This window comes from Pseudorca crassidens, chromosome 2 (assembly GCF_039906515.1).
Source record: "Pseudorca crassidens isolate mPseCra1 chromosome 2, mPseCra1.hap1, whole genome shotgun sequence".
Lineage (NCBI taxonomy): Eukaryota > Metazoa > Chordata > Mammalia > Artiodactyla > Delphinidae > Pseudorca > Pseudorca crassidens.
This window is the reverse complement of record NC_090297.1, coordinates 142,655,542-142,677,712: the sequence shown is the minus strand read 5'-3', so window position 1 is coordinate 142,677,712 and position 22,171 is coordinate 142,655,542. Positions and strand designations below refer to the sequence as shown.

At 38.9% G+C, this 22,171-nt stretch overlaps 1 long non-coding RNA gene across 1 annotated transcript in view; it reads right to left on the bottom strand.

Annotated features, from left to right (window-relative positions):
* The window catches only part of LOC137219833 (uncharacterized), a 79,960-nt gene extending 58,463 nt beyond the window's left edge, over positions 1-21,497 (bottom strand). Inside the window, exon 1 of the long non-coding RNA XR_010941266.1 lies at positions 21,226-21,497. This is a non-coding gene — a long non-coding RNA (uncharacterized lncRNA). The remainder of the gene's footprint in view (positions 1-21,225) is intronic.
* Between the last annotated feature and the right edge of the window lie 674 nt (positions 21,498-22,171).

Here is a 22,171-nt window from a genome sequence, read left to right as displayed (position 1 = left end):
AGACTGGAGGTCTCATCTTCTTTATTTTTTTTTCATCTTCACTAAGTACGAGGGACATGATGAATTAGTGCAAGTTATCAAGTTAGTTGGTTATCCATTGTCCACACTTAGAATCTCCCTAATGATGGCAGATGCCCTGAGAATGAGTCTCTGTCACCTCCCAGAAGCACATCCCTGGGTGGGAGAGTATGTTCTGATTATTACCCTAACCCTCTCCCAACACTTTCAGCCCCTTTCTCATCTTTTTTTTTTTTTTTTTTTTAAAAAAAGGGAAACATAGTCACTACCCACTGTAACGGAGGACTTCTTGGAACTGAAGACACCATGTCTCTGTATTCACATCTCTTTCCATTGTGGGGTGTGGAAGAGCTACGGATTAGGGAAGAATTTTGACACCTTGATGTAACACGGGAAGCATGGCAAAGAGAGTGAGCACCAGACTGGGAATCAGGATCCCTGACACCCACCCCGGCTCTGCCACTCACTAAACCTTCCCTCACACAAGTCACTGTCTCTGCTGTTCCTCAGTTGCAGCTTCTAGAACGTGAGGGGGTTGACTAGAGAATCTCTAAGGTCCCTTCAAGCCAGGATATTCTGTGATCTAGATAAATGCTGCTTATTAGCAATGCAGTAATTGCATTGTTGCATATCATCTTTAGGAAACTGTATCTGTCGCAACATTTTCATATACTGCACATCTTTTCGGTAACAGAAAAAAAATCACAAGTCTCCGACTGGTAGAAGGAAGCCTCAAGGAATATATCCACACAAAAAAAAGCCTTCTTCAGGCCTGCAGAGTGACTGAATCAGGGCCCTAATTATGAATGACTGGCTCAGCCTCGAAGCATCATCCTTCCTTCATGTTTACGTAATAACATAATGCTACCTTGGACCCCTGCCCATCTCTCCATCTCTCTCTCTCTCTCCCCTCCCCCCCCCACCTTCCCTCCCTCCCTCCCTCCTCCTCTCTTTCTGCCAGAAAAGAGAGAAATCTTAGGAATTTTGCTATTTTGGAGCTTGAAAAATCCCTTTGTATGATCCTTTCACACCACCACCAATACATAGAGCAATACCGAGCCTAGATCTAATTTTTATTTTTTTTAAAAAAGAATGTTCTATGTTCTTCAAAGCAACTTTTCTTTCAAAAATATATATTCAACTGGTCATTCCCACCACCTTCTTGTGCACCTCTAATTTTTTGTGGGACAGATTTATACACTCCAGATGCTGAGCTGGAGCTGCTATAATTCCACCTGCCACATCTGGCTCTTTGGCACACCAGGCCAGAAGCTTCAAAGTTGCATCTCTGTGCTGTACATGGTTAGACTGCTGGCTGCTGCTTTATCTCCTTGGATGTAATTTTCCTTTGATTCACCTATAATTCTGAGGAATTGATGCATTTGTATCCATTTTGAATAAGGTTCTATACAAATGCTTCATTTGATCTCTGAGCAGACCCTTTCATTTCCTCTTATGTGGCCTCGCCTTTAATTCAAGCGAGAGCCTTAGAGCAACTCGGAGCCACTCTGCCTGATTCTTTGCACAAGCAGTTTTGTTTGTCCCAAGTCCTCTGCTTCTTGTTCTTGGAGGGAAAAAGAAAGTGATGGAGAGAGAGGAGCCATTCGTGCTCCTGCATTTGAGAAGGAAAGGGACAGACAGTTGGGTCAGTGATTTCTATTCCACCCCTTTCTCATACAGGTGCTGCCTTAATATTTACACTCCCTATTTTTTCAAGCAACCAGCTTGGTTTGGGGGGATAGACTATGAAATATGAAGTGTTACTGCAAAGCATCATTCCTCAAAGTGTGTTCCATAGAAAATTCATCAGTTACACATCTTGAAAAATCCCCTGCCGAGATCACAGCATCCATTAACATACTAAATGTTCTGATAAGTCCTGCGGCATAGGGGAATGTACACATTTGACCTTCTCAAGCACTGTTCTCCAAATTCATTAGAACATAAACCCTTTTTTCATGCAACACCCGTTACCCTCCCATCAGAGCCCAGTCCATGGATGCTGCTGTGAAGGAATGTTCTCCATTCCCCTTAATGAGTGCTCCAGCACTGACATAGCCCAGTGGCTCCTGCAGTCATGTTGGGAAGCTAGACCTTTACCCCGCAACGATGATGTCATTGTTCAAAACAACTGGGGTCAAAAGAGGGAGTGTTTCTGAAATAGAACCAATTTTCCTAAGCTTCTCAAACACCAGCAGAAATAAACCCCCCACACCTGGCTCCAAATATCAGAAGAATTCCAGAATAATATCTCCAGAAGAAATATCATTTAAATAAAGTTAAGTAAGGAACAAGGGTGTGGTATCCTACCATATTTACTTGGGGGAAATTTTATTTGAGTGCCTAAATTCTGGTTAATTTACCTCAAAGCTTGTGCCCATCTTTTTACTTACACATCCAATGGTCAATATATAGATATGATTAGCAGATTCAGTTACACACAAGATACCACAAGGGTCCATGCCATTTAGTACTTTTCCAATCCGCCAAGAACCGTTAATAACTGAGTAGTACACATTAATCACTGTTCTCTTTCTAGTGAGTGAACCACTAGAACCAAATGACCACCAGCATCCATATGTGTATGAAGTTTGTTTCTCTTCCTTCCATAAGCAGAAATAATACGGAAAATAAAGAAGTTTTCAGATTAAGATGAATTTATATTTCGGCTCACTACTCTTAACAATATAATGTAGAGTTGCCAGGACAGACTTTTAAAGTAACTTTATAAATTACGTGTCTTTTTCTGAAATCATTGAGGGTCTGAGGGGAGCTTAAATGTTTTAGTTATTCATTACTGCATTTTATTTGAAAAAATATGCACTGTATTCTGTAAATTTGGGGGTTTTAAGGACTACAGATCTCTATCCCCCGCAATTTTTGAGCTACTCTTCTGATTTGCAATTGGTATTTATCTGATTTGTCATTGGTTCATCTCATAATATTTTTCTATTTCTTCCACAAACCAAATCAAATTAGTAGACCTTGAGATCACTTGAAGTACCAAGAATATGTCAGAAGAAATTTTTGCATTGAACTACATGACCTATGATATTTGTTCTAACACATAGATCAGATTCATCTCCAGTCAAACCTCTGAATAGTTTTTACAAAGCAATAATGATAACTGAAGTTTTCAAGATCAATTTTCTATTTACACCATGAACTCCAGCAAGACATAAATTCACAAAGCCCTAACTCTTATATAAGGAGTTGGAAGGCAAGAATTCTACCATCAAACTAACAATGCAGATGCGGCATATGTTATAACAACTATCCAAAAGTTAAAACCTTCACAAACTATGGATAAACATGGCAATGTACCTGATATGTACTTTGTGGTTTACAAAATACAAGTCAGACTGCCTTGGTTCAAATCACATCGCCACCATTTACTAGCTGTGTGGCCTTGGGCAAGTTACTAACCTTTCTATGCCTCAATTCCCTCATCTATAAAGTGGGGACAACAATAGTACTACCTCATAGGGTCACTGCAATGCTTAAAGAGGTAATAAATAGCACACAGTCGGCATAAAAGGTATTTGTTGTTGTTGCTGCTGCTATCATCATCATCATCATCACTACCATCATCATCATCGTCATCATTATCATCACCTCAGGTGATTTTCAAAACAACCCTAAGAGACAAGTGGGTAAGATATCATAAACCTACATATGGGGAAAATGAGTTTTAGGGAAGTTTAGTGATTTGCTCGAGATGACACAGCTGGTAAGAGGCAAAGTACTCCCAAAAATGGTCCTTCTGACCAAGGGCACCTCTATTACCTGCAAGGTCTGGGACAAGTGAAGGCCCACTTACCATAAATCTAAATATTGAAACGTTATAAGTCAAGCTAACAAACTTAAATGCAATATGTTCTAGCCTCCTACCTTGACAAACATTTCTTCATAACAACAACATTGAAAGGCATGTGTAAAGTTAAAATTTATACACACACACACAAAACTAGTTTAAATATCAAATACCAAATTACTATTGAGCATGTCTAGATCGAGGAGCCAGAAATATTTGGGTTAGTAATAAAGATATATATTGCATACATTATTTATATTCCTTCATAAAATTTATTTTTCTTACCATCATTTCAGCAAAATCACAAATTAATTGCTAAATCAATATTTTCACATAATTTATGTTCTATTTTTAGTAATACCAAATTAGATAACTTTTCTTAAGCCATTGTTATTCTTAAATCATTTTTTAAATTAATTTCAATTTGGAAAAACTTTGCAGTAGTAAGTGGAATTGTCAGTAAAAAATGCTTGAAGTGATACTTAGATTCAGAAATGCACTATGAATTTTTACATATTACATGTAAACATTATAATGGAGTCATATATGAGAATTATCTTCATTGCAGAACATATTATGAAATACCTTAAGTTTATCATATAAATTGTTATCACTCATATTGCAATTTTCATCATTCCATAGAGTAGTATCTGAAGTGATACATTGTTTCTTAGGTTTTTTCAAATTTTCCATGTTTGGAAATTTAAAGAAAAAAACATTTTGATATATTGCTCAATTTATGCAAGTCATTTTTCAATTGAAACTATATCTTGTTTCTTCTTTTCCATAGTCCTGCAAAGGTTTTCCTTTCCTTGTTCTTTTTCCCCTATTTTTAAGTTGAAATGTCACTTTTGTTGCATATATCCCATGTAGTTTCAATAAAGAAAAATTACTTCCTCCATAATTTAAAGTATATTTTTAGTCATTTAAAAATGAAATAGCCAAATGTATCTATTTGAGTGTTTTGTAAACTTTTATGACAGTTAACAGCAATTTATAACTTATACCAAATAACCATACATACCAAAAATTCAAAATTAATTTCATTCCTACCAAAGTCTACAATTTGCTTTTCATTTGAGGATTTTCTATTGTTTTGTTCAATTCTTCTAGTGAATCTCATATCCTGTCTAAAATAAATCTAATTACTTTAACAGCATTTGGTTAGCATTCCCATTGTGAGTCTAAGAGTAGATCTCAGGCAAAATGTTATATTTTCTACCAAGATGTTTCATCTTCAGACGGATCTAGAAAATGTAATAGTACGTAATCTCGGGCTTCCCTGCTGGCGCAGTGGTTGAGAGTCCACCTGCCGATGCAGGGGACACGGGTTCGTGCCCCGGTCCGGGAAGATCCCACATGCCGCGGAGCGGCTGCGCCCATGAGCCATGGCCGCTGAGCCTGCGCGTCCGGAACCTGTGCTCCGCAACGGGAGAGGCCACAACAGTGAGAGGCCCGCGTACGGCAAAAAAAAAAAAAAAAAAAAAAAATAGTACATAATCTCAGAAGTGTTCCAAAGAATGTCATTGTCATCAGCTGAGGTCATGTCTCCTAGTAACAAAATGTAAGCAACAGGACAGAATGCATTTGGATTATCAGGAATACTGGCTTGTATACCTTTTTCTAGAAAACCATGTTAGTTCCATTATAATGGGCTTCCCCTTGACAACCTTTTAAATTAGTACCTAACATTAAAAGACGTTTTCTCTAAAAGCAAACCCTCCTACAATTTGGTGGGAATGTAAGTTGGTGCAGCAGCCACTATGGAAAACAGTATGAAGGTTCCTCAGAAAACTAAAAATAGAATTACCATATGACCCAGCAATCTCACTCCTGGGCATATACCCAGACAAAACTATAATTCAAAAAGATACATGCACCCCTATGTTCATAGCAGCACTATTTACAGTAGCCAAGACATGGAAACAACCGAAATGTCCATCAACAGATGAATGGATAAAAAAGATGTGGTACAATGGAATACTACTCAGCCATAAAAAGAGAATGAAATAATGCCATTTGCAGCAACATGGATGGAACTAGGGATTATCATACTAAGTGAAGTAAGTCAGAAAGATAAAGATAAATACCATATGTTATCACTTATACGTGAATTTAAAATATGACACAAATGAACCTACCTACTAAACAGAAACATACTCACAGACACAGAGAACAGACTTGTGGTTGCCAAGGGGGGTGGGGGGAGGGATGGAGTGGGAGGTTGGGGTTAGCAGATGCAAACTATTATATATAGGATGGATAAACAACAAGGTCCTACTGTATAGCACAGGGAACTATATATTCAATGTCCTGTGATAAACCATAATGGAAAAGAATATGAAAAAGAATGTATGTATATGAATAACTGAATCACTTTGCTGTACAGCAGAAATTAACACAACATTGTAAATCAACTATACTTTTATAAAAAAATAACAAGATGTTCCAATTGAAACATGGAGGCGAAAAAGATGTTTTCTCCAGTTCTTCAATTAAATTTATATTTCAGATATAAAATCCATGAAATTTTCATTTCTTTTTATTTCCTTGTTTTGTTCCTTTGGTAGCTCAACAATTACATGTAATAAATGTAAGATTTCAACATGATTTCGGTTTCTTGCACAATCGAGTTGATTTGCATAATATTTTCTTTTTCTGTTTAATGTATGATTTCTTCTCATTTTATAATCTCTGGTAGTAGTCAGTTTTTGCTACAACAACAAACAACCCCCCAATCTCAGTCCCTTGAAAGAATAAACACGTACTTTTTGCTCACAGAGGTCTGACATAAGGCTGTGACCATGCTGGGCCTCTCTAAGGTCATAATCTCATTACGAATTCTCCATTCGAGACAGTGACAATTTGTTTCATATATATGCTTTTTGTATTCATATACATAATTGGCATTAGGTTCCTTAGTGTTAAGAGCAGGCAGGACAGGCTAGATCCTGACGGGGATGGAGGACAAACTCCAGAGACTGAAGAAGTGCCTGTCACAAGCATATGTACTTGAGTTTCTATACTTCTCTCCTCATGCACCAGCTGCCAACATTGTGCAGGCTGGCACCAGCCATAAACTGTACTTCTCTACAATGTAAACCTGAGTGGCTGTTAAATATACGGGTTAACAGCAGCTATCTGGATTAGGGCAACAAGATTAATTCCAGACCTGTCCCTGAGGGGATCCAACCTCCTACTAAAGGTTTTCAGTGAGGACCAGAGTGCAGGGGGGAAGCCTATAGTGAAGGAGAGGGAAACAGAGACACAGAGAGTGAGTGGGTGAGTGCACCCAGAGAAACACAGAGAACGTTCAGGGATAAGAGGAGGACTTGAGTATCCTCAGGGTTCTAGAGAGGACATAGTTTTAAGAAGGTTGATCAGCACTGAGAAATTTCACCTTGAGTTAAAGGATAATGAAGGATATTGGGTCAGATTAGCAGAAGTCTATTGTCAAATTTGAATATTTTCCTAAGAGATAGAACATATTCATAACCATTTCCATGTTCATTAATTTCTAAATCTGTGATGGTGGACATGACAAGCAAATGTTGCCATTTATTGGAGAGGATGAGGCAAGATCAAAAGCCTGGAAAGGGACTTCCCTGGTGGCGCTGTGGTTAAGAATCCACCTGCCAATGCAGGGGACACAGGTTCAAGCCCTGGTCTGGGAAGATCCCACTTGCTGCAGAGCAGCTAAGCCCATGCACCGCAGCTACTGAGCCTGCATGCCACAACTACTGAAGCCCATGCACCTACAGCCCGTGCTCCACAAGGAGAGAAGCCACCACAATGAGAAGTCAGCGCACCACAACAAAGAGTAGGCCCTGCTTGCCGCAACTAGAGAAAGCCCATGCTCAGCAATGAAGACCCTATGCAGCTCCCCCATAAATAAATAAGTAAAAAAAAAAAAAGAAAAGCCTGGAAAGAGGGCCCTGCTTGGCTGTTCTCTGTCCTGAAGGCCGTGATGGCCAAAGGATGGCATGAGAGGTCTGTGAACATGGACATGGCCAAAGGGCCCAGGAGACAACAAAAGCAGAGGTGGAGAGACTAGAGTGTTAAAACACACTTGGCCTACCTCACAGCCTCAGGCCAAGGAACATCCTAAAAGGCTTTATCTTTTAGTTATGTTGCAGGTGATTTGAGCAAGGCATAGCTAAAACATAGACGTTCTCAAAATACGTTATATCTGATTTCTGCTGTTCCCATTCTTCTCTGCTAGGAAAGTTTTGATATAAATAACCTAAAACACTTCACAGAGATAGAGAAGTGATGATCATTATATTCTCTCACTGGCCCTCACAGATTCAAAGCCTCTTCACAATTGCCATACAGCAAGCAGTTGACCCAAAAATACAAAGACTGACTTGCTAAACCATCATTACCCTTATTTGAGGAAAACCTTGCTAAATATTAAACCAAGAGTGAAACCTGTGTCTCACAATTCACTCCATGGTCAAACAGCCTTACCAGGTGGAACTTGTGTTATAGCATATGAGGTCTAAAAGGTATCTTAGGGATAGTGTGACCATATAATTTATCATCCAAACCAAAACAACTTTGAGAGTAAAGGGGGAGTGCTATTCATTACCACAGGACAATGGACATAAACCAGGATGATCCCAAGCAAACCAGGACGGTTCCCTGGAGGCATGAACGTTAATCTCCAAAGATGGTCTCCCTTCCATAGTCTATGCACATGCTGCTTCTCCTATTGAGAGATGGAAACTATTTCCCCTCCCCTTGAATCCTGGGCTAGCCTTGTGCCTTTCTTTAACCAATAGAATGCAGTGGGAGTAATGCTATTTGCAGGCCCAGCTTAAGTTTGGCAGCCACTGCTGTTGCTCTCTTGGAACTCAGTAGCCATGCCATAAAGAAGCCCAGGCCCCAGAGGATGCAAGCATGTGAGTGATTCCCAGATAAGGCCATGTGGAGCAGAAGAATCACCCTGCTAAACTAGAGAATCATTAGAAATAAGAAATTATTGTTTTAATATATTAACTTTTGGGATGGTTTGTTATGCAGAAATAGATAACTGGTCACCCTCCTTATAGGTAATATGGTTCACCATCCCACACACAATACTGCTTAAAATAGTATTAGCCCATAAGAACCCCACATTCAATTTCAGCACAATTTGACACTTCTTACAGAGGTGAAACCAAAATGATCTGAAAACATAGGTTACAGAAGCCAGATATATAAGTCATGTGAACCTGAACACAGTCAGCTACATTTAGAAAGTGATCCTCAATGATTTCTCTGGAGTTTAAAAGAGAGACATGCTAATGTTTTCATTGACCTCTCTTTCCACTCATTTTTTCTTTTCCAATATCTTGATCAAATGTTTCTGGTAACTAGAATACCTTTAGATCTTCAGGTATCTGCAAACTTGGTATCTTAGAGGTTAGGTAGTTTGAAAAGTCAGATAAATCTCTCTTTCCCAGAGCTCTTTGAAATTCTCAGCAGCAAAGTTCTGAAAAACTTGCCCATTCAGCCACACAGCATGTTAGTCCTGCTGGATGGTCATGACATTCAATAAGATGATTGTGACAGGGAAGAAATGGGGAACAGAACAGCCTCTGCAGAGACAGGAGACGCAGAGACTCCTACCTGTCTGATGCTTCCGGAAACAGCCAATAAAACAAAACTCTGAAAATCCATGGTAAGCTTTATGAATCCAAGTCTCCCCTTCAGAAGAATGGAGTTTTGTCTGGGAGGTGATAGCATTCAGAGACAAACTATGTTATAATGCAAGTTCAAATCACTTCTGCAAGACTCTAAACAAAGCAAAGTACCAATACGTGGTCTGACAAGGGAGAAAGACAAGTATGATCTAGTAAAAAGTCTTCATGTAAGAATATTTTTAATAAATAATACCTTGGTTGTTTGCTCTAAAGGAAATTTTCAAGTAGAAGTCATTTGAGTAATGGCTTTAATGAGTAGATAAACATAATTTGAAATTATCAGAGAGAATGGGTGCTCCTACCTGATCAACAAATCCTTAACAAATACAACAAAAGTAAACTTGAACACAGACATTTTTGCTATTATCAGAATTTTTAAGTTAGGGCTGCCTGACTTATTCCAGTTAATACTATTTGAGCCAGCTAGTCTAAAACAGTGAATAACAACAACACTATAGAGAAGTAGCGGTAGTGATTCCTAATGCAATCTACATATCGTCAGTGACCATCAAAATGGCGTCATTGTCTTAAACTCTTTGGGAAGAAGCACTTCAGGATGCATGTTTGATCTACAAAGCAAATATCTACAGCATTATTTTTTTCAGCCAGCCACCTTAATATTTCTATGTTGCCTATTAAGAAGCTATGAATCTACAGTATTGAAAGGTAATCTGGTAATCCCACCTATTATGTATGTTCCCATTCCTTCCTATTATTATCTTTTCACTTAGTGCTTGTCTGTAAACTCAGGTATTTGATCTTCTTTGGCCAGTGAGCCCTTAATAATTTGCACAGTCACTTTATTCAGATTATAAGGCATTTCATTCATATGACCTCTAAGTCCTGTAGTCTACAAGACCAATGTGAATTGCCCTGTGATGTGGTTAGGAAAAAGAGCATGGGCTCTGGACACTCACAGCCCTTGGCTTGAATGTGCAGTCTGTCATGTGCCAAATGTGTGATCTTGAGTTTATAAAAAAGAACAAAACAGATTTCCTCCTGGGGGAATTTTATGAACTGCAGTGCAAGGAAGGGGTACCAAATGAGATCATAGCAATCAAACTGCGTAGAGGAGTTAGAGATAAGCGTTCAGGGACAATGAGGCAGCTAGAATGTATAGAGCAGAATACCAAAGAGGAGGGAACAATTCAGAAAAAGAGCTAAAGATATCTACATAGGAGACCTCTTGAATCTGCTCCTGGAGAATATACTACTTATACATAGGGTGAAAATCCACAAGGCCAGGTGAAGAAAAACTTGGAAAATGTAAAGTTTTGCTTGGAAAGTTTTCAGATTTCAAACACTGCTGGAAGAATTTTAAGTTCTGGCCAGCAAAATGGAGAGACCTTGTTGAAGATTTAGTTCATTCAAGATTTTGTATAGATTTTAGAAATGTCTCACCTAGTAGGAGACCTAAATTTGCCTTAGAGTAAAAACTACTCTAGACCAGCCCTTTAAAAATTTAAAAATAAACTCCAAAAAAATCAAGGTGATCCTCAGTTAACTTAATTGTCAGACCAGAATCCTATGCTATTTAAAGAGAGACAATGAAAATCAGACTTCCAACAGCATAAGATTAAACAGTGTCCAGCACTCAATCAATAATACAAGAAATACTAACAAGCAAGAAACTGTGATTGATAACAGGAGGAAAACAAGTTGATAGAAATAGATGCAGAAATGACAGAGATAATGTAATTAGTGAAAAGGAACAATAAAACAGCTTTTATAAATATGCCCAAGAATTTAAAGAAATATATATAATAAGGAGATAAATGGAAGATTAGAAAAAAAATGAAATGAAACTTCTCTCACTGAAATATACATCTGAAATGAAAATTCACTGGGTGGAGTTATCAGCAGATTGGATAGTGAAGAATAAAGTTAGTGAACTTTAGGACAGAGAAATATAAAGTACCCAAAATAAAACCTAGAAAAAAAATTACAAGAAACAAAACAAAACAAAGTTTCAGTGACTGTGAAACTACATCAAGTAGTGTAACATATGTGTAACTAAAGTGCCAGGGAAGAGCACAAAAATATCTGAAGAAGTAATGATCAGAATTTTCAACATACCCCAAGGAAGAGAAACAAAATTACATCAAGGTATAACATAATCAAATGGGAAAAAAAGAAAAAAAAAAGACACTGAAAAAGAGAAAATCTTATAAAGGAGTCAGTGAAGCTTTCCCTGGTGGTGCAGTGGTTAAGAATCCACCTGCCAATTCATGGGACACAGGTTCGAGCCCTGGTCCAGGAAGATCCCACATGCCACATGGGATCCCACAACTACTGAGCCCGTGTGCCACAACTAGGAAGCCTGCATGCCTAGAGCCCATGCTCCTCAACAAGAGAAGCCACGGCAAAGAGAAACATGCACACCGCAACGAAGAGTAGCCCCCACTCACCACAACTAGAGAAAAACCCATGCACAGCAATGAAGGCCCTATGCAGCCAAAAATAAAATTAATTAATTAAAAAAAGAAGAAGTCAATGCAAAAAGACACATCACAAACTGAGAAACAAAAATTAAAATGACTGCACACTTCATAACAAGACAATGAAAACTAGAAGACAATGTAATGACATTTTTAACATGCAGAAAGAAAAATACCTGTTAACCTAAAATTCTATATACATTGAAAAAAAACATCAGAAATTAAGGTGAAATAAAGAGTTTACAAAAGGAAGTACTTCAGAATGGTGGAACAGAGTGCTGAAAATAAGTATGAGTACATATAAAATACTTTTTTCATATTTTAATTTCATTACAACATAAATGACTGCTCATAACAAAAACAAAAACATATTGTGGGATTTATAACATATGTATAAATAAAATGAATGTCAAAATAGTACAAAGAAAGAAAGAATGAAACGGAAGTATATTTTTGTAATGTTCTTACATTATGCATGAAATGGTAAGATAGTATTTGAAGGTAGACAGTGATAAGTTAAATTACATAGGGCAACCCTTAAAGCAATCATAAAAACAGAAAAATGAAGAGGTGTAGCTAATAAGCCAATGATGGAGATTAAATGGAATATTCAAAAGTAGTCAATTTTTTGAAAAGAAGGTAAGAAAAGAGGAAATAAAAGAGAGCTAAATTGACAAACAGGAAACAAATAGTAAGATGGTATATTAAAATACAACTATATCAATAATTACATTAAATATAAATGACCTACATATTACAAATAAAATGCTGAGATAAATCAGTCTGAATAAAAAGTCAGGACCCAAGTAACATATGTTAGATACAAAGACACAAATAGGTAAAAAATTAAGAGTGAAAAAACTACATACCAAAGATAAACCTATCAGAATAACTTGGAGTAGCTATATTAATATTACACAAAATATACCTCTGGGGCTTCCCTGGTGGCGCAGTGGTTGAGAGTCCGCCTGCCGATGCAGGGGACACAGGTTCGTGCCCCGGTCCAGGAGGATCCCACATGCCGCGGAGCGGCTAGGCCCGTGAGCCATGGCCGCTGAGCCTGCATGTCCAGAGCCTGTGCTCCGCAACAGGAGAGGCCACACAGTGAGAGGCCCGCATACCACAAAAAAAAAAAAAAAAAAAAAAAAAATATATATATATATATATATATATATATATATATATATATATATATGTATACATATATACACCTCTGGACAAAAAATATGCCTGGGATGAAAAATGTCATTTTATAATAATAACCATCTTATGTATTTTTAGGTACTCACTAAGAATACATAAATATCTTAAATATATATGCACCCAATCAAGTTTCAAGCTTCATTAAAGCAAAAGCTGACAGAACTGAAAGGAGAAGACAAATCCACATCTTTAGTTGATTTCAACACTCCTCTCATTGATTGACAGAGAGACAGAAAAACCAATAAAGATATAGACTACTTAAACAACACTATTAATTAAATTCATATAATTTAAATGTACTGAATGCTTTACTAAGAGCAGCAGAATACAAATTCTTTTCAAGCGTATGTTGACCATTGATTCAGTTAGACCATGTGCTGAATCATAAAACTCGATGACTTTAAAGGGATTTATCTCTTGTTGCTATAAATCAATAACAAAGAGCTATTTGGAAAATATTCAAATATTTGGAAATTAAAAAACATACCTTTAAATGCCAATGGGTCAAAAAAGAAATCACATAAGGAGTTAGAAAATATTTTGGAATAAATGAAAATGATAATGCAACACATCCAAATTTCTAAGATGTAACTAAGGCAATGTTTCGAGAAAAACATATAGTTGCACATGCATATACTGGAAAAGAAAAACAGTCTAAAATCAATTATCTAACTTTCTACTATAAGAAGTTAGCCAAAGAAGAATGCACTAAACCCAAAGGAAGTAGAAAGAAGAAATAATAAAGGTAAGAATGAAAATCAATAAACTAGCACAGGCAAACAATACAGGAAATCAATAAACCCAAAAGTTGGTTCTATGAAAAGATTAATAAAATTTATTAAACTCTAACCAGACTTATTGAAAAAAAGAGAAATGATACAAATAGAGGAAACATCATTAAAAATCATGCACACATTAAATGGACAATAATAGAATATTATAAACAACTTTATGCTAATAAATTATAAAACTTAGATGAAATGCACAAATTTCTTGAATGATAAGAATTACCAAAACTGACACCAGAAGAAATAGACTCCTAAATAGTTCTATATAAATAAAATACATTGAATTAATAATTAAAACCTTCCACACAAAGTAAATTTTGGACCCAGTTTGTTTCTCTGGTGAATTCTACCAAGCATTTAAGAAACAAATCATATCAATCCTACACAAACTCTTAAAGAAAATGAAGAAGGAAGAAACACTTCCCAACTCATTTTGTGAAAACTTGCTATAACACCAAAAACAAAACATGACAAAAAAACTGCAGACCAATATCTCTCATTTACAGAAATATAAAAGTCCTTAACAAAATATTAGCAAAAAGAATCTAACAATATATAAAATATATTGTACATCTGACAAAGTTGAGGTCATGCCAGGATTGCTAACTTGATATACGATTCAAAGACGAACCAATGAAATTCACCACATTAATAGACTAAAAAGAAAAAGGCAAGTAATCTTATTGAGATGCAATAAAAATATCTGACAAAATTCAACATCCATTTATGATTTAAAATAATATCAGGAAATGAGAAATAGAAGAAACTTCTTAACTTGAGATAATGGATAATTTCAGAAAATCTGAAGCTAATATCCTATGTCATAGTAGAAGACTGAATGCTTCCTGTATAAGATTGGGAACAAGGCAAGGCTGCCCACTCCCACAAATACTCAACTTTGTACTGGAGTCCCTAGCCAGAGCGATAAAGCAAGTAAAAAAAAAACCCATAATTGTGTTCATTTAAAAATTCTAAGAAATCTTCAGAAATGGTACTTGAAACAATAAGACAAATTTCACATGGTCACAGAATACAAGGTCAATGCACAAAAATCAATTTGTTTCTACATACGAGCAACAAACAAATGCAAAAGGAAATTTAAAAATCAATGCCATTACAATCACGTCAAAAACATGAACTACTCAGGGATATGTTTAACAAAGGTGCACAAGAGCTATACACTGAAAACTAGAAAACAGTCTGACAGAAATTTTTAAATCCCTAAATAACTGAAAAGATATACCATATTCATGGACTGGAAAACTCAGTGTTATTGTATTAGTTTACTAGGGCTTCCATCACAAAGTACAACAAACTGGTTGACTTACACAACAAAAATTTATTGTCTCACAGATCTGGGAATCAAGCTGTCAGCAGGGTTAGTTCCTTCTTAGGGCTGTGAGGAAGTATCTGTTTCATGCCTCTCCTCTAGCTTCTGCTGCTTTGCTGGCAATCTTTGTCATTCCTTGACTTTTAGAAGCATCACCCCAATTTCTGCCCTCTTCACATGGCATTCTTCCTTTATATGTGTCTCTGTGTTCAAATTTCTACCTTTTTATAAGGACACCAGTCAAATTGATTTAGGGGCCTGCCTTTCTCTAGTATCACCTCATCTTAACTAATTAAATCTGCAATTTTCCTTTTTCCAAATAAGATCACAACCTGAGGTTATGAGTGTTAGGATTTCAAGATATGAATTTTGGAGGGACACAATTCAACCCATAACAAATATTGAGATATCAATTATCCTCAAATCGATCTGTATAGTCAACACCATCCAATTAAAATCCCAGAAGGCTTTTTTTTTATTAACAAGCTGAATCTAAAATTAATATGAAAATGCAATGAACCTAGACTATTCAATGCATTCTGATTAGGAGATTTATACTACCTGACTTTAATACTTACTATAAAGTTTAAATAATAAAAACCAACATAGGCAAAATTAATTCTACTGTCAAGTGAGGCTCATAGTAACTTAGGGCTTCAAGAATATCAATTTCATCTGGATCCAACCAGATTCCATGTTTCAGGATCCTTCTCTTTATCAATTAATGCCCTAAGTTTCACTCAAGTAATTTGGTGAGATACAAACTCAACTGTCTTTGTAATTCAGCAAACCACCCAATTAAATTTGTGTTTGATTTTCAGCACTATCTGGCTTTAATTACAAATAAGAGTCTCTCTTAGGGCTGTCATGGGAACTCTCTGATTCTCAGACCATGACCTGAGCTGAGAGTTATTGGATCTCAGCCTGACATTTCCTCCTTGTTGTCACTTAAGTGCACTCAGAAAAATTCATTCCATACCACAGTTGTTAGTCGTCATTTTTGCCATAATGGTCAACTGCAGCCACTTGGGCTCCCAAGGCATGTGCTTCTGTTGGCATTTCATCACAATCAACCACAGATGACAGCTTAAGGATGAGATCATTGCATGATGTAGATTGCTATCATCCCATTTCCCATTGTCAAGGAAGATCAGCCTTGCACTCAAACCCAAGGATATGACCAGGCCAAACCCAAGATCCTATATTGCCGGTTTATCTTCTGAGACCACTCCTGGTACCAATTCTGTATCAATCAGGGGTCCAATCAAGAAATAGAAAACCTCACTGTGATTTGAACAGGAAAAGTTTAATATAAAAAAATTATTAACTATTACTGAGAATTGGAGTAACGAGGCAGCGGCTAGTAAAAATAAAGAGAAATTTAAAGAATATAGGAATAGCAGATATAAAGAGCAGCCCTTAGCCCCCCACCCCCACCCAGGGCTGATATAGTGCCCAAGGAGGAGTCCCTGCTCATAGCTGAGATTCAGATCTTTTAGAATGGGCATGTTTGTGGCTCATTGAGTGGCAGAGAAGTCACTGTGGTGCTACACTGATGGAACTTGCTAGAAATCTATCTTCTAGAGTGCCAGGAGATGTCCATGGGGAGGTGTTTCATTAGAGGCACATCACTACAGAACTGTCCAAAGGAGTTTCTAAGAGAAACTGTTGGCCTCTTAGTGTCACTGGTCACCATGCACTGCAGGAGCCAGGCAGTAAAGAAGTTGTGAGTACTGCAGAAGCCTGGTGCTGGAGAAAGTGCCCATCCTGTAGATATGGGGCACTTAGGAGGTACATATGCTGCAGATATACAGTGCTAGACAAGTTGAAAGAACTACAAGAGCCTGCCTGGAGAGCAAGTACAGGGGAACCAGGAAGCAAAATCCTTCCTGCCTGCAAAGTCTTTCCTGTGTCCTCTACTAGTAAAACGTAACACTGTGCCAGCTGGCAAAGGAAAAATATTTTAAGGGCCTATCTCCCCTTTTTTTGCAGAGCACACAATGAAGGGTGAAGCTGGAGCTAAGAATCAAGAAACTGATAACTGACACAATGTTTTAAGATGACAGAGAAAGTCAGTGTGGCTATATAGCATAGTAAGAAAGCCAAATGACATTAAATGATGTTAGAGAAGTTGAGTAGGGGAACAGATCATGTAGCTCCTTATAGGACATATTATTAATTGTTATTTTAAGTACAATATTAAGGTATTAAAGAATTTTAAGCAGGAGCATGACTTGATTTACATCTTAAGGAAATTCCTATGACTGAGTGGAGAAAGGATTCAAGGAGAAATAAGTGAATGCAAGGAGTCTAGTTAAGCTACTGCAGAAGTCTAAATGATACATGAGGGTGGTTTGGATGAGAGTGGTGGCAAAAAAGATAAGTGAAGAGGACAGATTCAACACTATTTTAAAAGTTTAAAAGGTATAACATTTCTAAGAATCTGCCTGCCAATGCAGCAGACACGGGTTCAAGCCCTGGTCTGGGAAGATCCCACATGCCGTGGATCACCTAAGCCCATGCTCCACAACTACTAAGCCTAGGCTCTAGAGCCTGCGAGCCACACTACTGAGCCCCCGTGCCACAACTACTGAAGCCCGTGTGCCTAGAGCCTGTGCTCCACAACAAGAGAAGCCACGACAATGGGAAGCCTGCACACCACAACAAAGAGTAGCCCCCACTTGCCGCAACTAAAGAAAGCCTGCACAGCAACGAAGACCCAACGCAGCCAAAAGTAAAAATTAAATTTTTTTAAAAAAATGTACAACATTTTGATTGATCAGATATGCAGTTCAGGGAGATGTAAAAAAACATGACTCCTAGGTTTCTAGTATGAATAACTGGGTGAGAAAGGAGCCATTATCTGAAGTGGGTGAAGACTAGAAGATGAATAGCTTAAATCTAAGATATTCAAAGGGAAATGGCAAATAAGCAAATAAATATACAAGCCAAAAGAATAAAGAAAGAGCAGAAAATAAAATTTAGGAGTCATCCGCATGGAAATGGAATTAAATGCAGAAAATAGATGAATTCACCTAGAAAGAGAAGACAGGATGATTAAGTCCTGTCACACCCTGAAATCTGGAAATAGAGCAGAGGAGAAGTAGATAGAAATTAACAGACATGAAAGATAAAATGAAAAGGTTTTGCATACATCTAATTAGATTTCCAGAGGAAAACATACAGACAATGTGAGAGAGAAAATAACAGTATCTGCTTATTTTCCAGACTTGATGATAGATTTGAATCTTCAGATCTCAACAAATCTCCAGCAAAAATAAGAAGAAATCCTCAACTAGAGATATCATGATAAAACATCAAACACAAAAATAAATTCTTAAAAATAACCACAGAGAAAGGACAGACTACTCACAAGGGAATGGTAATTAGATTGATCATATACTTTTTAACAGTAGCAATGGAAATCAGAATCAATGGAACAATATATTACACAATGCTGAAGGAAAATAACCATTGAGGTATAACTGTAGATTCAGCTAAATCATTATTTAGGAGAAAAATAAAGACATTTTTAGAAAAACAAAAGTAAATACATAAAAATATCAAAGAAAATTCTTCAAAGAAAAAATAATTGCGTAACTAATGCTGCCAAATATAAAACAATAATTAAAACACTGGGTAATGGCACAAGATTAAGAACACGTAAATAGAACAGTAAATAGCACCAGAAATAGACCCAAATACATAGAGGACTGTAAGTTCTATTTTTTTTTTATTTTAATGAATATATCCCATTATGTTCTAATGAGTGGCTTTTTTAAAATTAATTAATTTATTTTTGGCTACATTGGGTCTTCATTGCTGCACGTTGGCTTTCTCTAGTTGTGGTGAGCGGGGGTTACTCTTCATTGCAATGCATGGGTTTCTCACTGCAGGGGCTTCTCTTGTTGTGAAGCATGGGCTCTAGGCACACGGGCTTCAGTAGTTGCAGTGCATGGGCTCAGTAGTTGTGGCTCGTGGGCTCTAGAGCGCAGGCTCCATAGTTGTAGAGCACAGGTTTAGCTGCTCCATGGCATGTGGGATCTTCCCAGACCAGGGATTGAACTCACGTCCCCTGCAGTGGCAAGCAGATTCTTAACCACTGTGCCACCAGGGAAGTCCCGAGGACTGTAATTTCTAATGAAGTTAGCCATGACATTCAGTGGTTAAATGATAAATTATTTGATAAAGTTAACAAGACAACTGGATTGACATCTTAAAAAGGAATTAAGTTATTTGAGTTATATCACCAAGATGACAAGATAGGAGACTCCTGACTTTCTCTCCTCTCACAGATGCACAGAATAGACAGCTAGCTATACATGGATCCAGCCCCTTTGAAAGAAATCCAGAAACTGGTTGGGCAACTTCTACACATCAGGCAGCTGAGAAAATACCAACATCAAAAAGAGTGGGAGGGACTTCCCTGGTGGCACAGTGGTTAAGAATCCGCCTGCCAATGCAGGGGACACGGGTTCGAGCCCTGGTCTGGGAAGATCCCACATGCTGCGGAGCAGCTAAGCCCGTGCGCCACAACTACTGAGCCTGCGCTCTAGAACCAGCAAGCCACAACTAGAGAAAGCCCATGCGCAGCAACAAAGACCCAACACAGCCAAAAATAAATAAATAAAATAATTAAAAAAAAAAAAAAAAGAATGGGAAAGGCCAAGAAACATTCTCGTCATAACCCCATCTCTGCCACAGCACCTTATAATCTGGACAGAACTTCCAAATCCAATCTTCTCCCTCAGTCAGGTTGGAACTTCCAAATCCCAACTTCTCCCTGAGGAGCAAAGAGCTTGGGACACACAATTAGAACTCCTACGTTTAAGGTTGCCACCCAAGCAGTGGGCCCCAAATCACCCAGCTTTGAGAGCCAGTGAAGATTGTGTTCACGAGTCCCATGGGGATAGAGCAAACAAAGAAGCAGTTTTTAAACAGATAAGGGAGAACTTCCCACAGCTACCCCCCCCCCAGGTGCAGTGAAGAGGAAGCAGACAAAAATGCCCATCTCCCAGCTTCTCCCTGGAAGGGGTTTAACTCTGTGTTTTTCCAGCTGCTGCCTGAGGGTACAGCTTCTAATCAGACTGCATCTGAGAGCTGACTGGAATACTCCCATGAACCTAAAAGGCTCAGTGGGCACTGCAACTACCTTCTCCCCCCAGCTTGCTTCAACAATAAAACCAAGTGACCAGCTTCTCCCTGAAAGGAGGTTGTCCACACAAGTGGTGCCCTAACTTTTGCAGCTGCCACCTGAGGGATGGACCCTCAGTCATCTAGCTCTGACAGCCAATGGAGCTGGGCATTCATGAGTCTCACAGGACCATATTAAACAAAGAAGCAGGCTTCCGGGAAGATGGCGGAGGAGTAAGACGCGGAGATCACCTTCCTCCTCACAGATACACCAGAAATACATCTACACGTGGAACAACTCCTGCAGAACACCTACTGAACGCTGGCAGAAGACCTCAGACCTCCCAAAAGGGAAAAAAGTCCCCCACGTACCTGGGTAGGGCAAAAGAAAAAAGAAACAACAGAGACAAAAGAATAGGGACGGGACCTGCCCCAGTGGGAGGGAGCTGTGAAGGAGGAAAGGTTTTCACACACTAGAAGCCCCTTCGCGGGCGGAGACGGGTTGGCAGAGGGGGAAAGCTTCGGAGCCGCGGAGGAGCGCACAGCAACAGGGGTGCGGAGGACAAAGCGGAGAGATTCCCGCACAGAGGATCGGTGCCGACCGGCACTCACCAGCCCGAGAGGCTTGTCTGCTCACTCGCCAGGGCGGGCGGGGCCTGGAGTTGAGGCTCAGGCTTTGGTCGGAGCGCCGGGAGAGGACTGGCGGCCTCCCGGCGTGAACACAGCCTGCAGGGGGTTAGTGCGCTGCGACTAGCCGGGAGGGAGTCCAGGGAAAAGTCTGGACCTGGCGAAGAGGCAAGAGACTTTTTCTTACCTCTTTGTTTCCTGGTGCGCGAGGGGAGGGTCGAGCGCTGCTTAAAGGAGCTCCAGAGACGGGCGTGAGCCGCGCCTAAAAGCACAGACCCCAGAGATGGGCATGAGACGCTAAGGCTGTTGCTGTCGCCACCAAGAAGCCTGTGTGCGGACACAGGTCACTATCCACACACCCCTTCCAGAGAGCCTGTACAGCCCGCCACTGCCAGAGTCCCGGGATCCAGGGACAACTTCCCCGGGAGAACGCACGGCGCGCCTCAGGCTGGTGCAACGTCACGCCGTCCTCTGCCGCCGCAGGCCCGCCCCGCCCTCCATGCCCCTCCCTCCCCCGGCCTGAGTGAGCCAGAGCTCCCCAATCAGCGGCTCGTTTAACCCCGTCCTGTCTGAGCGAAGAACAGACGCCCGCCAGCGACCTACACGCAGAGGCGGGTCCAAATCCAAAGCTGAGTCCCGGGAGCTGTGAGAACAAAGAAGAGAAAGGGAAATCTCTCCCAGCAGCCTCAGAAGTAGCGGATTAAAGCTCCACAATCAACTTGATGTACCCTGCATCTGTGGAACACATGAATAGACAACGAATTGAGGAGGTGGACTTTGAGAGCAAGATTTATGATTTTTTCCCCTTTTCCTCTTTTTGTGAGTATGTATGTGTATGCTTCTGTGTGAGATTTTGTCTGTATAGCTTTGCTTCCACCATTTGTGCTAGGGTTCTATCCGTCCGGTTTTTATTTTGTTTCTTTTGTTTTTTTCTTAATAATTTCTTTTAATAACTTTATTATATTTTATTTTACTTTATCTTCTTTCTTTTTTCTTTTTTTCCTTCCTTCCCTCCTTCCTTCCTTCCTCCCTCCCTCCCTCCTTTCTTCCTTTCTTTCTTTTTTTCTACTTCTACTAATTCTTTCTTTCTACTTTTTCTGCCTTTTATTCTGAGCCGTGTGGATGAAAGGCTC